The following is a 15,088-nucleotide window of genomic DNA, read 5'->3' on the forward strand; positions in this document are numbered from 1 at the left end:
TGATGAACTTTTTCCCAATTGATGAACTTTTTTCTAAAGGTTGATGATTTGTTTTTCAAATTTGGTGAACCTTTTTCATATTCAATGAACTTTTTTCAAATCAATGAACTTTTTCTCAAAATCATTGATTTTCTGTTTCAAATTTGATGAACTTTGTCTCCAAATTATTCATTTTGTTTCAAATTTGATGAACTACTTTCGAAATTTATGAGCTTTCTTTCAAATTCGATTAACTTTTTTTCAAAGTCAATGAACTTCTTTTCAAATTGTTGAACTTTTTTCGAAAGTCGATGAACTTTATTCAAATTCTTGAACTTTTTTTTCTACTTCGATGAACTTTTTTTTCAAATTCGATGAACTTTATTTTGGAATTGTTGAATTTTTTTTCTAACTTGGTGAATTTTTTTTTTCAAAATTGTTGAACCTTTTCAAATTCAATGAACATTTCTAAAATTGAATGAATAATTTTTCACATTCAATGAATTATTTTCAAATTCACAAACTTTTTCCATTTTTTGCAAATTCAATTGGTACAAATCTTTTCCGGAATATTCATTTCTTTCAGTTCGTGGTATTGTGAATACTTTTAAAATTTATGTTTTCTTTATTAAAATAATTTATAGCTGATATATAATACTTCTACATATTTAATGTCTGTATTAAAGTTAGGTTCAAATAGAGTTGTTTCCTCTTATAAACAATGAAGTGAGCTTATCCTAGTGGATGGCGTGCGTCGCATGCATATTGGCGTCCAGAGTTCTTTTCCTGATCTTGCCGAAAGTATCTGGAATTTTTTGCCTACGCGTTTTGCTTCAGCAGCTTGATGGGCCGGCCTGCTCCTCGTCGCGCGAACCGGCGCCTACAGCGCTGAGTAGGAGGTCCAACCTTATATGTACTCAAAGAGGAGCAGGTGGAGCGTAAATGGGCTGCAGATTCTACGGCCCATTTTGCGTGCGCTATTGTTTTAAGATATTTGTAAAACGTAAGTAATAAACTTATCTTCAAATATTTGTGTGTTAGAAATATTATAGATAGATACGATGATTAGTCTACACTACTACTCCCTCCGTCCGGAAATACTTGTCGGAGAAATCGATGTATCTAAACGTATTTTAGTTTTAGATACATCCATTTTTATCTATTTCTCCGACATGTATTTCTGGACGGAGGGAGTATTAAACAAGACAACATCATCAAGGCGAACGAAAACTCTGGCATTTTCACGCCCGCACGATAACAATCGACGTCCTTTTCTAGAAAAATAACCCACGTCCAATTTATCTACACTACTACTCCCTCCGTCCCATAATGTAAGACGTTTTTTGATACCACGTTAGTGTCAAAAAACGTCTTACATTATATGACGAAGGGAGTATTAAACAAAAGAACATCATCAAGGCGAACGAAAACTCTGGCGTTCCCACGCCCGCACGACCCACGTCCTTTTCTAAAAAAAAGCCCACGTCCAATTTACACGGAGACTGCCGCACCCGCATTTGTTCGGCGACGGGAAAAAGGGCACAGTATATACACGGGAAACAAACCCGACCACTCTGCACGAGCGAGGGGCGGCTTCGTGGCACGACCGGTCGCCTGCGTTGCGCCGGTCATGGGCAGCGGCAGGGCCAGCCGATGGCTGCGGGTCAAGCCGACCGCGGTAGCGGCTTATCTTTGGGAGAGGAGGAGAGGGGAGAAAAAGGAGAGGCCTGGCGGCGACTGAGGAGGTGCTACGCGCCGCCACCTCCACCTCGACGCGCCGCCAGATCTCCACCTCGACGCGCCACCGGTCATCTGCATCCACGCGCCACCGGAAACTCCGCCTTGAACTTCGGTTTTTGTGGTATGGATCCCTTCCCCTCTCCACCAAATCTTGCTATGGGCCTTGCCTGCCGTCTCTCAAGCAACGCGTAGCATTGCCCTGCTGGGCATGTGGTGCTCACATGCTCCTCTGTCGCACGGCTCCATCCTCATCCCGTCGCCTCTCCGACCCAATCGCAGGTGTTTCCCTCCAGTTTGTCATGAACCACAGAAGGACGCACAGGAGCAGCATCTGGCATTCAGAGCCTGACAGGTTTCATGGTTGCACACAAGCGATGGGTCAAAGGAGCCTGCGAAATATGTAACTAAGTGTTGTTTCTTTCTGCCAAATCATTTATTCTTAATTTCCTCATTTCATATTCTCATAAATCATCCTCTGATGTTGATTGCAAATAGAAACATGTTTTACAGTCTTTTAGATTTCGGTCATCAGAGGGAATTTGGATTCCTTCTCTATCACCACACATAGAAATGTATGTCAGTGCTAATTAAAAATGTGTAGGAAATTGAGTTTTCTTTTATCTGTACTGCATTATCAGTCTACGGCAGGGCGTCATGGAGAAGCCAAGTTTAACCGAGATTTCAAAATTTTGTGGCCTTCGTTAAATTAAAAAAAAGGTGATTCTATTTCTTGAAGCTCCCGACTGCTCATGTACTATTTCACATTGCCATCTTCCATTACAATTTCGTTCACGGTAACATTGAGAATCCTACAACATTAGTGGTGTGAGATATTTTGTAAGTGTTATAGTGATGTGCATTTTTGTAGGTTTGTAGTTTTGTGACTCCATTTGGTTTTATAAGTGTGATTCACCAATACAATTCGAATGTGAATTGCTTGCAGTTTTGTATAAGACTATTTGGTTTGTCCTGCTAACTCCGCCACACCTCAGTTTTGGTCCTAGGTAAGCCGCTGCGTGTATGACGGCCTAAGATGCCATGGCCGGCGTGGTGTGATGGTGGTTTACAGCGGATCAAGATTGTTGGCAAGGACTTCCCACTGAGTATGAGAGGCCGGTGACCATCCGTCCATGATTCTTCCTCGGTATGCCACTCTGAGGATGTCGAGGCCTTCCCAATGAGTATTTCAGTTCCCGAAGTCTCTCTTTCTGATGGCAAGGTAAAGTTTAGTTCGTTGGTGACCATGTTCATTAAATATTCTTGTCAGAGTCCTCGATTCCAAGCTTACATTATAATGCATTTTAGCCCAGAGATACGATTTTCACCATGTGTCTGTTGTAGCCAAGGCCATACATCGCCTCCTACCGTGAGTAAATTTGAAACCCCATATCCATAAAATGTTGTACTCACTTGGCAATCCCAGATCTGTTCTGGACTCTTGGTATTCAGTCTAAATTATAAGCAGGCATGATGCTCAATATTGTAGCAATGAACATCAGGGCGCGTACTAAGTTCCAACTAAGAAAGTTCAGTTTGGCTATTTGCCTTTTTTTACATAGATTAGAATGAGTAGCTGCAAAAGAGTTCTGTCATTTTGAGTTTTTGTGTAAGAGAAGGTACCATCAACAATCACGCATAATATAATATGGATAGCTTCAAACATGTAGCTATCCCATGGGCTTGAGTTATATTACCGAAGCGGGGATCTGTATGTATAAGTGTAAAGATGTCCTATAGTCATTTTTTTGTATGATTTTCTAAGTGTTGCCTTTGTTGTCTTTACCTAATGATAACCCGCTAGCAAATAGGTTGTCAGAATCGCGATTCTGTTATACGATTCTACGACTTTACGATCCAAACTAACCCCTATGATTCTACGATTTTAGTTCTTAGAATCTACGTTTCTACGATCCTGCTAGTGAAGATTCTACGATTTGCGATCCTACCATCGAAGCTCCGATCCGATTCAAGATCGCGATTCTGACAACCTTAGAAGTAAATAATTTGTTCCTTATCTTAGCACCTAATTTGCCTGCATTATGTTGTTAATAGTAGCATTTTTTGTTCAAATTTTCATCCTGTTGCGAATCTGCATGCCTTGTTTCTAATTATTTAAGTTCAGACTGTCCCTTCAAACGCCATGAGTCAAGTCTAGGATATGTCAGCATGATGCTTCCACTCCCAACATGAGACCAGATTCTTTTAATTTCGGGTAGGAAACTATCATGGTTATTATTTTACTCTCTGGATGTTGCACAAATGCTTGAACAATTTCCTTGTAGATTTCAGTGTAGTGGTTGCAAAAGTGTTGATGGAAATGGCTTATTGAGTTGCCAATTTTTAATTGCAGGGACTGGTGAAGCACAAACATGCGACATGGCTTGGAGTAGACACCAACTCCATGGTTCCATTCTGCAAGATGTGGCTTGGATTACCGTGCTGCTGAGAACAGTGGCTGCGCTTGGTTTTGAAATTGGGAAGGTTTAATTCAAGATTTTTATATCTTCCCCCTGTTTTTGTATGGACAATGTGTGTGCTGTTTATAAAATGTTTAGTTATGTTTGGCTGATGAGTATAAACTCTTTTCTCTGCATGTTTACCATGAATGATGAAACACACATCAGTTGGCTCACTTGAGTTCCTGTGCTAACTGATAATCCATGCAGTCTCTTATTCTGTATGCTATACAAGTTTGTTTTAGCGTCATATTGACTAGCATTTAGATAATGTCAAACCATGTCAAATGATGGGGTTGTGTGAAGCGGAGGTTACTTCTATTTTATCACGTCGCATGTGAAGCTTATGCAAGGACATGCCATTTTAGGTACTTTGCATGAGAATGCAAGAGCTCTGCTTTTGCATTAATAAGGGGGGGATATTGTAAGTCTACTACAGAGCTTACATGACCAAAGAAAGAAAACTACACTCATGATTTAATTTCGATACTCTTTGACAAGTTTGTGAAGTACTGAGTTAACTTTCTAGAGTACATCTAGGATCACAATTATCAATGTGTGGATTGAAACAAACAACTTCAAGTATCCAAAACTTACACTCGAATTAGACATGCATTGTACGTGCACACTTACTAGTAAATAAAAACATGTGTGTTAAATATAAAATATGCTTAGTAAAATCATAAGTAATAAAAACATTTAAGGTATTTGTAAAACATAAGTAATAAAATTATGTTCAAATATGTGTGTGTTAAAGTACTATAGATACAAACAATGATTAGTAAATATTTTTTTAATATAAACCTGTGTATTACATAAAAATATTTCGTTAGTATAGACATTGAAAATGTTATTAAATAAATGTGTTTAATGAATCCAAAAAATATATACACTAACGACTTATATTTAAATTACACAAAATGATGAATACAAACATTTATTAGATATATATGAATATTCACTTGTTTTACTCAAGACTTATATTCAAAGCATTATATAATTTAAATATTAGCCACCACTGAATATTCATATTAGCAATTTAAATTTAAATTATAAATATTTTTAATTATACCAACATAGAACTATACAAATGTGCATGTACTATTGAAATGCTTTATGATTAAAATAATATTTTTGATATGTAATATAGAAAACCAAATTTGTCATACACACATTTATATAAGACACATGTTTCTATGATACTCAAGTTTACAAACAAATTTTCTCTACTCCTAATGTCTGAGTTGGTAGTCTCGTCTCACTCCGATTATTCCTTCTCCATCGTTTTTTATCCCACCAACACATTTAAACCGGATTTTACCCATGATCTATTTAAACCGATTTTATTTGCCAATAAGATCAATTTTTGGTAGTATTTGGTAACTTTTATATGGAAAGTAATAAATCATGATCAATCTTTAATCAAGCATATTTAAACTGATTTGATCTGCCAATAAGATCAATTTTTGGTACTATTTGGTAACTTTTATATGGAAATAAATAAGTCATGATCAATCTTTAATCAAGCATCCCTATCTCTACTCCTTATGAACGACTTGGTAGTCTTCGTTTCGTCCGGGTCTTTTTCGTCTCAATCTCCCACCTTCTCGTCTTATTTTTTTTCGCCTCTCCTCCGACCTCCCGCATAACAATCCCCTCATGAAAAAAGAGTGATCCCTTCACGAAGAAAAAATGTATGATCCCGTCGACGACCACGCAGCGAGGCCCCCTCGTGCGAAAAAGACAGAAGACGACCATATAGCCATGCCCCCTCGCATGAAAAAAGATCGGACGAATCAGGGAGCGAGGCGCCTCTCTCCATCCAACTCATCCCTCGATCTCTCCAGTCCTCCTGTCGCTCGACCATATTTTTTCTAGGGTTCCCACCTCTGTCGCCCACCGTCTTCGCCCACCCGCTGTCACCCCTCCGCTCGACCTAACCAAACCTTACGGTCCTCCTCCGCTGCTGTCACGAATGGTCAAGGTCAACAAGGAGGGAGATGAATCTACACGCCGGCCTTCTTCCACTCCCATCCTCATCTTGCCTCGCGATTAGATTTGGAACAACACTTGTGGAGTGCGGACGTGGGCGTAGGGTACCTAGTGAGGTGTGCGTGTACGAGGACCTGGTGTTCCCGGCTTCCCAGGCGGAGTGGTCCATGGTAGGGCAGGACCTGGTGGTGGACTTCTTCAGCGACTAATTGGGCTCCGTCATCCCCAGCCCCCGCTTTGTCATCGACGACAAGTACGGCCACGACCCCTCCGCCGTTGATGTCACATGGCATCTCAAAACGCAAACTAATGCCAACTCCACCGCGCGACCCCATCTTGTCCGGCCCCGTTCGTTTGGAGTAAAAAGGACGAATAGCGCGGCCCAACGCGCGGCCTCAAACGGAAAAATGTCCGGATTCCGTCCTTTTTAACCCATCCCCGGCCCAAAGTTGTGTTGGGTTTGGGGTGAAACGGACGCGCACGGACGGCCGCGACGCACGCCCTTGTACCCCCCCCCCCGTGGCCCGCCTGTCGGGGACACTAGCAGTCCCTCCGCTCCCAACGCTTCGACCCTCTCTCTCCCGCCCTGCCCCGCCTCCGGCGCCGCCGCTATTCTCCTGCCCCGCCGCTATTCCTCGGTCGTCCATACCAAACCATGTCTAGACATGGCCGCCACCACGTCTGCGCTTTCGCTGTAGTTTTGGCCATCGATCGTAGGAGGTTTGGCCGTCGCCGTCTTTGCCGGTGGCAGAGGAGACACGACCGCCGCTGACGTACCACAGCGGCCGCGGCAGCTTCCAACAGCTCCAGAGCGGCCAGTAGCCGGCGACAACCACCCCTGCTGTGTCGAGGTGATCATCGTGGCCTCTTCGCCACCACGACCGCAAGGTGTTCGACATTTTGCCCACAAAGGTATGGACAGTGGAGACGAGTTTTTCTTCCACCACTTCCTTTGTTCATCGGATGATTCGTCGTCGAATGATGAAGATCTTGTGGTGGCTGCACTGATCGTTCACGACCACATTCAACGTCAGCTTCCTCGGTACAAGGGGTCAGTCCCTGGCCGTGCTCCCAACATGAACCGCAACAGGGAGAGAGGCCACGCCCTGCTCTATGCCGATTACTTTTCCAACAAACTGCTCTTCAAGCCAGATAAATTCCGTCGCCGTTTTCGAATGGCAAGGCATGTGTTCAATCGTATCTGAGAGGGAGTGGTTGCTCATGAGCCATACTTCAAGTGCAAGACGGATGCCCTTGGCAAGCTTGGATTCTCCTCTTACCAGAAATGCACCACGGGCGTCCGCATGCTTGCGTATGGAATTCCAGGCGGTCTGGTGGATGAGTACGTGCGTATGAGTGAGACAACATGTCTGATGTCAATGTACAAGTTCTGCCAGGCTGTGATCAAGGTGTTTGGCCCAGAGTACTTGAGGTAGCCAACTGTCGCTGATACAGAGAGATTGTTGGCGACCAACGCAGCTAGAGGCTTTCCAAGCATGCTTGGCAGCATAGATTGTATGCACTGTGAGTGGAAGAGCTGTCCATTTGCTTGGCAGGGCCAGTACAAGGGGCATGTCAACAAGTGCACTGTCATATTTAGAAGCGGTGGCATCACATGATTTTTGGATATGACATTCTTTCTTCGGCATGGCAGGTTCTCACAATGATATCAACGTGCTGCAGCGTTCTCCAGTCTTCGCGAGGCTTGCAGAAGGCCGCTCCCCACCTGTCAACTTTGAGATCAACGGCCACCAGTACAACAAAGGATACTATCTAGCTGATGGTATATATCCTCAGTGGTCAACTTTTGTGAAGAGAATCTCGAAGCCCCAAGGTGAGAAGAGAAAGAGATTTGCCCAAATGCAAGAGAGTGCTAGAAAGGATGTGGAACGTGCTTTTGGTGTGCTTTAATCCCGATGGGGCATCGTTCGATACCCTGCACCGTCATGGGATGAAAGGAAGCTTTGGGAGGTGATGACTTCTTGTGTGATCATGCACAACATGATCATGGAGGACGAGCGTGATGACAGTATCTTCGACCAAGGATTTGATTTTCAAGGTGACAATGTTGAGCCCATGCACCAAGAACCGGCCATGTTTGATCAGTTTGTCCAGTTCCATCGTGAGCTGCGTGATTGGCACACTCATGTGGTTCTTCAAAATGACTTGGTTGAGCACGTGTGGGAGCATATTGGCAACCGACAGATGTATTGGTTCGTTTTATGTTCATTCAAGACAATTTCGATTTGGTTGTAAAACTATCTTTATTAGAGACAATTTCGATTGGGTTGTAAAACTATTTTAATTTTCAAACAATTAATATTTGGACGTGCAAACTTGTTTTCATATGAAAATATGGGCATTTTAGGCCCTGGCGGACGGGGTGGGGCAAACGGATGCGGCCGCGCGCTGGGAGCATGGCCACCGCATCCCAGGACAGGCCCGGACACGACCCCATTGCCCTACCCAAACGGACAGAATCCGGATAAAACGGACGTCCGTTTGGGGTCGCGTGGTGGAGTTGGCCTAAATTCATGTCATCTATTTGTCACCGTTGTACGTCACGTAGAGCAGCTCCGCGGAAGCCGTCGGCCACCATGATTAGGTACGTGAACAACTGCATCCATCCATCTTGCGAATTAATTAACATAAATAAATGCCCAAGTGATTCCGTTACTTTGCAGATTTTGTAGTCCAACCTTAGACTACCCACAGTGGGAGTAACATAGGTAGTAACATCATACATATCTAGATAAAATAGATGATGTGACAAGCAATAAACGAAGAAAGAGAGGTATGTGATAACATAGCTAGTTACTAATAGTATGAGTAACATCACACATATCAAGGCAAGATGAGTCTATAGCTTAATAAATGAAGTGTTGCATGTTACCATACATATGTTACTCTCCACTATAGAGGTAGTAACATAGAGTAGTAACATGGGCATGTTACTACTCTATGTTACTACCCATTGTGGCTAGTCTTATGTGTGAAGCAGGAAAGTTAGGATCTGATGGCAGAAGTCCTTTGAACATGGACATATCAGTACCCAAATTGATCTGGTTCTTCCAATCTGTGTGTTTTCTAAGGAGCAACTAGGTGGAGCACATGAGTGATGTGATACCCCAAACTCTCACTAAATACTCCTTAGCATCTCATAATGTGATGTCTATAGGAGATGGAGGATCAACTCGTTGATGCATGAGCCAATGCGGTCTGAATCAAGCCTGTGTGTGTCTTGGTGAGAATCGTTGGTCTGGTTTGACCATATTTTTGGACTGCATTTTGTGGTTGTGTAGGAAATTGTGTGCGGTGTAGGATATGTATTGTACGTGGATTGGAATTGCAGGACTGATGGTAAGGTTTGATCAAGGAAAATTGACATAATTTACAGTTTGATTCAGGACTATGCATCTGCTTGCACTGATTTAGGGCCGGGGCCTCAGAAAGAAAAAGGGAATTAAGTACAATCCATAAATCTGTAAATGTAATTGTTAAGTTCTTGCCGTGAATTTTGCCATGGTGAAATTGCCAGTGCAGTATGGTATTGACGCTTATTCCACCAGTCATGCTAACTATAGACCAACTTCTTTTAATTCTTCTGAAAAACATATTGAAAACGGGTCACCTGCTTTTAGTAAATAAAGACAAGATGAAGCTTACGGAGAAATCATCTAATAGACATCCAACTCTTGTAGAACATTTAATAGACTCATCCACCTACTGAAAACTGAAAGCACAAGTGCTCCCTAGGTGGTTTTGGTAATTAATGTCAACATATCTCTTGTTGGACTAACACTTTTATCTAGTATGTTTCAGATAAGTTCAACAATGGAGTGCCATGGACTAAAAGATGTGGCAACTCCTTCAAGATGCTAAGGACAAAGGATTGGCTCAAGCTTCAAGCTCAAGACTCTTCATTTTACATTTTAGTGATCCAAGATCACATTGAGTCTATAGGAAAAGCCAATACTATCAAGAAGGGATGAGGTGTTTCTTAATGAGTTTCTTGCTCCACAATGCTTAGTGATATGCTCCAAAACCCTCAACTACTTTCCCACTTCCACACATATGACCTAAACCTAAAGTCAAACTCGGCCCCACCGATTCTTATCCGGCGCCACCGAGTTCAGATGGCATAGCCACTGCCACAAACCCTAGAAAAATCGGTCTCACCAATAGGGATCTCGGTCTCACCGAGATGGGATTGTAATCTCTTTGTGTATATCCATTACCAAAATCGGTCCCATCGAGTTTGAGCAATCGGTACTACCGAGATTACAATGCAAACTCTCTGGTTAACTTATTACCAAAATCGGTCCCACCGAGTTTGAGTAATCGGTTCCACCGAGTTTGCCTGACCAACTCTCTGGTTAGCTATTTACCAAAATTGGTCTCACCGAGTTTGTGTAATCGGTCTCACCGAGATTACGTTATGCCCTAACCCTAACCATATCGGTCCTACCGAGTTGCATGTCGGTCCCACCGAAAACCCTAACGGTCACCAGATTTACTAAATCGGTCCGACCGAGTTTCTCGATTCAGTCCCACCGAGTTTGGTAAATTGTGTGTAACGGTTAGATTTTGTGTGGAGGCTATATATACCCCTCCACCTCCTCTTCATTCGTGGAGAGAGCCATCAGAACAAACCTACACTTCCAACTTACCAGTTCTGAGAGAGAACTACCAACTCATGTGTTGAGGCCAAGATATTCCATTCCTACCATATGAATCTTGATCTCTAGCCTTCCCCAATTTGCTTTCCACTCAAATCTTCTTTCCACCAGATCCAAATCCTATGAGAGAGAGTTGAGTGTTGGGGAGACTATCATTTGAAGCACAAGAGCAAGGAGTTCATCTTCAACGCACCATTTGTTACTTCTTGGAGAGTGGTGTCTCCTAGATTGGCTAGGTGTCACTTGGGAGCCTCCGACAAGATTGTGGAGTTGAACCAAGGAGTTTGTAAGGGCAAGGAGATCGCCTACTTCGTGAAGATCTACTGCTAGTGAGGCAAGTCCTTCGTGGGCGACGGCTATGGTGGGATAGACAAGGTTGCTTCTTCGTGGACCCTTCGTGGGTGGAGCCCTTCATGGACTCGCGCAACCGTTACCCTTCGTGGGTTGAAGTCTCCATCAACGTGGATGTACGATAGCACCACCTATCGGAACCACGACAAAAACATCCGTGTCTCCAATTGCGTTTGAATCCTCCAAAACCCTTCCCTTTAGATTCTTGCAAGTTGCATGCTTTACTTTCCGCTGCTCATATACTCTTTGCATGCTTGCTTGTTATGTATTGTGAATGTTAAACTTGTGCCTAAACTCCACTTAAACTTAAAGAAGTTAAAAACTGCAACTTTGATACTTAGTGTCTAATCACCCCCCCCTCTAGACACCTCTTCTCAAGGTCCTACAAGTGGTATCAGAGCATTGGTATCCATTGCCTTGGTTTAATCACCATTGGAGGAAGATGGATGAGTCTACTTTGGGGAGTCTTAGACATAGAGTGCCTATACTTGATGGAGAGTATTTTCATGAGTGGAAAAATGAGATACTTGTAATTTTCAATCAATATCATTTGAACAAGTACATTGCTAGCCCTTGTGCACCTCATGTTGATCCTATGCATCCTACTCTTGATGAGTCAATTGACATGATTAGGAATCTTAGAACTGTTAATCTTATCACTAGAGGCTTGCCTAGAAACTTAATTAGAAACTTGCCTACTCTTGAGTGTGCCTACACTATATGAAAATTTCTTGAGGAACGCTTTCCAAATTATTCCTTGAAAAATCTAGATGAAATTCTCCATAAGTCTATTGCCTTGAGTAAGATGAATACTAGTGATCCTATGTTTGGTGATCGTCTATTTGAACTTACAAACCTTATGCGTGCCAAAGGAGATGTTGGAATTATTGGTGATATTATTTCCGAAGCTATAAGAATTCATAAGCAAGATCATTGTCAAACTCACTCTAACGAATTACCCTCTCTAGGACTTGATCCACCACATGACGATGTTGAACATGGATACTATGATGAGGATGATGATAGTGACTTCGATCTTAACAATGCAATGAGACATTTTGGTCTTATGGCAAATCTTCGGGGATATATGTCAGGAGGAAAGGAATGGGTTCTTGACAGTGGATGTACTGATCACATGACCGGAGATAAAGACATGTTTCGTGAGCTTGCTAAAAATGATAGTCCTCGAAAGTATGTCACTTTCGGTGACAACTCAAAGGGTAAGGTGGTTGGCCTCGGTAAGGTGGCCATCTCACATGATAGCTCCATTCAGAATGTTATGCTCGTTGAATCTCTTGGCTACAACTTACTTTCAGTATCTAGACTTGCTGATTTCGGTTTCAATGTCCTATTTACTGAAGTAGATTGCCAAGTGTTTCATCGAGACAATCATAAAATGGTCTTTACCGGTATATGTAGAGGTGATCTTTACATTGTTGATTTCTCTAAAAAGGCTCAACTTAAAACTTGCTTCATTGCTAAATCCTCAAAAGGTTGGTTATGGCATAGACGACTAGGTCACATTGGCATGAGAAACCTTGACAAGCTTATTAAAGGGAATCATATCCTTGGTGTTAACGATGTCATATTTGATAAGGATAGACTTTTCAGTGCTTGTCAAGCAGGTAAACAGGTTGGAGGAAGACATCCCGTGAAAAACATCATGACCACAAGGAGGCCACTTGAGCAACTTCACATGGATCTTTTTGGTCCCAACACTTACAAGAGTCTCGGTGGAAATTCTTTTGGTCTAGTTATAGTTGATGATTTTTCAAGATTTACGTGGGTGTTCTTTCTCGATGATAAATCGCAGGTCAAAAAGATCTTCAAAAACTTCGCCAGGAAGGCTCAAAATTAGTTTGAAGTGAAGATAAGGAAGGTTCGCAGCGACAACGAAACGGAGTTCAAGAACCCAAACGTGGACACCTTTCTTGATGAAGAAGGGATTTCACACGAGTTCTCGGCTACGTACACACCTCAACAAAATGGAGTTGTTGAGAGGAAGAACCGGACGCTCATCGAAATGGCGAGAATGATGCTTGATGAGTACAAGACACCGTAGCACTTTTGGGCAGAAGCGGTTGAGACAGCTTGTCTTGCAACAAATCGCTTGTATCTTCACAAGCTACTCGGCAAGATGGCATAAGATCTCCTCACCGGTAACAAACCCCAAGTTGGATACTTTCGAGTATTCGGCTCAAAGTGCTACATTCTTGATAAGCATCATCGTTCTAAATTTGCTCCTAAGTCTCATGAAGGTTTCCTACTAGGTTATGGCTCAAACTCTCACACTTACCATGTCTACAACAATTTCACTCGAAAGGTTGAAGAGACGGTAGATGTGAAGTTTGATGAATCTAACGGCTCGCAAGTAGAGCAATTGCCAATTGATGTAGGAGACAAAGATCCTTCGGAAGCAATCCAAGACTTGTCTATTGGCAAGGTCCGTCCAATGGAGGTGAAGGAGAGTACCTCGTCCGTCCAAGTGGAAGCTTCTACTTCACAACAAGGTGAACCAAGAGTTGATACAGAAGCATCCACAAGTGGGACACACCAAGATGAAGAAAACGAGGAAGTGCATCAAGATGAACGTCAACAACCTCCTTCTCCACCACGACAAGAGAACGATAACGCCAACAATGAAGAAGGCCAAGAAGAAGAACAAGATGAAGAAGAAGTTCAACCAAGAACCAAGCAAAAGCTTTCACGAGTTCTAGCAAGAATTGCTAAAGACCATCCCATCGAGCAAATCTACAATGATATTCAAACCGGGAGAATCACTCGCTCTAAAACTCGTTTAGCTAACTTTTGTGAAAACTATTCTTTCATCTCTAGCATTGAACCTATGAAGGTCGAAGAAGCATTGGAAGATCCGGATTGGATAAACGCTATGCATGAAGAGCTACACAATTTTGAGAGGAACCAAGTTTGGACATTGGTTGAGAAGCCCGACAACAGCCACAACATCATCGGTACCAAATGGGTGTTTCGCAACAAGCAAGATGTAGATGGACAAGTAGTTCGCAACAAAGCACGTCTCGTCGCCCAAGGCTACACACAAGTCGAAGGTATGGACTATGGTGAGGCTTACGCTCCCGTTGCTAGACTTGAGTCCATTCGCATCTTACTTGCCTATGCTAATCACCATGATATCACCTTGTACCAAATGGACATTAAAAGTGCTTTTCTAAATGGTGAAATAGAGGAGGAAGTTTATGTTAAGCAACCTCCCGGCTTTGTCAATCCTAAGAAACCAAATCATGTTTACAAACTTCACAAAGCCCTTTATGGTCTTAAACAAGCTCCTAGAGCGTGGTATAAATGCTTGACCAAGTTCCTCATTGAAAAAGGCTTTGAAATTGGGAAAATTGATTCCACACTTTTTACTAAAAGGGTTAATGGAGAACTATTTGTGTGCCAAATCTATGTTGATGATATTATATTTGGTTCAACTAACCCTCATTTTAGTGAAAAGTTTGGGAAGCTAATGTTGGAAAGTTTGAGATATCTATGATGAGTGAACTCAAATTCTTTCTTGGTTTGCAAATCAAGCAAACTAAGGAAGGTACCTTTGTCTCTCAAACGAAATACACCAAGGACCTATTCAAGATGTCAATATGCAAGAATGCAAAGGTATCACTACACCCATGCCTACTAGTGGACATCTTGACTTGACCAAAGATGGTGAACCGGTTGATCAAAAGGTTTATCGCTCTCACTACAAAAAAAAGACACATCCGTGACATTTTGGGCCGAACGAAAAAAAATTCTGTCATACATATGACACTTCTATGACGATAATTCTGAAAAAACCCGGTATCATCATAGATGTGGTGGGCTCCTACTTCTATGAAAAAAAATCATGACAGAAAATGGGCTTTTCCTCCTGGG

The 15,088-nt window shown here is 42.3% G+C and overlaps 1 long non-coding RNA gene across 2 annotated transcripts; it reads left to right on the forward strand.

Annotated features, from left to right (window-relative positions):
• Positions 1 to 1,490: 1,490 nt before the first annotated feature.
• On the forward strand, positions 1,491 to 4,282 carry LOC123111360 (uncharacterized). 2 transcript variants are annotated; one of them, XR_006454413.1, is made up of 4 exons: positions 1,491 to 1,840; positions 1,999 to 2,938; positions 3,842 to 3,931; positions 4,070 to 4,282. It is a non-coding gene; the product is annotated as an uncharacterized lncRNA (long non-coding RNA). The 2 variants fall into 2 exon arrangements; XR_006454412.1 differs by lacking the exon at positions 3,842 to 3,931 and having other exon boundaries at positions 1,495 to 1,840.
• The last annotated feature ends 10,806 nt before the right edge of the window (positions 4,283 to 15,088 follow it).

This window comes from Triticum aestivum, chromosome 5B (genome assembly GCF_018294505.1).
Source record: "Triticum aestivum cultivar Chinese Spring chromosome 5B, IWGSC CS RefSeq v2.1, whole genome shotgun sequence".
Lineage (NCBI taxonomy): Eukaryota > Viridiplantae > Streptophyta > Magnoliopsida > Poales > Poaceae > Triticum > Triticum aestivum.